The sequence below is a fragment of the Amblyomma americanum genome, chromosome 9, assembly GCF_052857255.1.
Source record: "Amblyomma americanum isolate KBUSLIRL-KWMA chromosome 9, ASM5285725v1, whole genome shotgun sequence".
NCBI lineage: Eukaryota > Metazoa > Arthropoda > Arachnida > Ixodida > Ixodidae > Amblyomma > Amblyomma americanum.
In genome coordinates, this window is record NC_135505.1 from 152,472,580 (window position 1) to 152,474,021 (window position 1,442).

The window sequence follows — 1,442 nt, forward strand, 5'->3', positions numbered from 1 at the left end:
GGCCTCTCGTATGGCCGCCAATTCGGTTGCCGTAGATGACATTTTATGCATAAGCCGAATAAGGCATTTTCTGGCACTATCACCGCTGCAGCTGAAGAGGTGGTCGCCACGGATCCGTCCACAAAAACATGCATGGGAGTCACCAGCGCCAGCTGTTTCAGACCGACTGTTTGATGTGCGTCTTCTTTGTTTTTCCTGGGATGGATGTACGTATATACGGTTTCGGTACTGCCCAAAGTGGCACCTCCGCAATCTGGTGTGGCATGTAGTGCGTGAGCACCGCATTGCACTGCATCCAGAGCGCTTTGGAAAAGGCTTAATCTGGACGCACAGCACTAATATTGGTCAGGAGTTGATTTTGCGATGCCTGGTCAGATGCCGCAAATGCGCACGAAGTGGCTCCTGTTGAAAATAAATTCGTGCTGGGCAGCCGCGGGCTTCGTAAAATGTGCCCCATGTAAAAGTTTGGCATAATAATAATAATTGGCTTTTGGGGAATCGAAATGGCGCAGTATCTGTCTCATATATCGTTGGACACCAGAACCGTGCCGTAAGGGAAGGAAGTAAGGAGGGAGTGAAAGAAGAAAGAGGTGCCGTAGTGGAGGGCTCCGGAATAATTTCGACCACCTGGGGATCTTTAACGTGCACTGAAATCGCACACAGCACACGGGCGCCTTAGCGTTTCACCTTCACAGAAATGTGGCCGCCGCGGTCGGGTTCGAACCCGCGTCTTTCGGGTCAGCAGCCGAACGTTCTAACCACTGAACCACCGCGGCGGGTGATTTGTGAATTGTCATTTATACAAAAGCACTCAGGCACCGCTGTTCGTGGTATTTTTTTTGTAGTGACTCCTTTTTTCTTCATTATTTTGCAGGCCATTATTGAAAAGACAATGCATACAAGCTTCCACAGAAAAAAACTGAATACCACACCTGCCAACTTACCATGGCTCCATTGCTTCATGCTCGCAACCCAGAAAAATGCATGTGCAGTGATCCCAGTGCATTGTGTCTGTGTACAAAGTGGGATCGAAATGGTTTGATGTAGTTGCTTGATATAAATTTAAAGGAAAATGGGCACTGTCCTCAAAGCAGAAATGTTTGTTTATTGTACTTGTTTCGTAAACAATATAAATCTTTCCACAGGAATGACAACAGGTTTTGGAAAAAAGAGGGAATAACACCTGACATTCACAGCCGTCAAGCAGAGCTTCCGATCTGTGTACTCTTGTGATAAGCTCTTAGTAGTAGTAGTAGTATTAGAAACGCATTATTTGGACACTATAAGTTAAGTTTTGCATGGCAGATCCAAAAATACTCTTAAAGCACGAGCCTGTGCGCTTTCAAGCGCACGCAGGCCTGATAGTCTGACACCCGAGAGAACGGGTGCACTGTATCTGAGAAGACCGACTACCAGTGTCTGGTACACGTGAAGTAATGATC

General features: G+C 46.9%; 1 non-coding gene across 1 annotated transcript; it reads right to left on the reverse strand.

Moving 5' to 3' along the window:
- Nucleotides 1–704: 704 nt before the first annotated feature.
- On the reverse strand, nt 705–776 carry TRNAS-GCU (transfer RNA serine (anticodon GCU)). The gene has a single exon. It is a non-coding gene; the product is annotated as a tRNA-Ser (tRNA).
- Nucleotides 777–1,442: the final 666 nt, after the last annotated feature.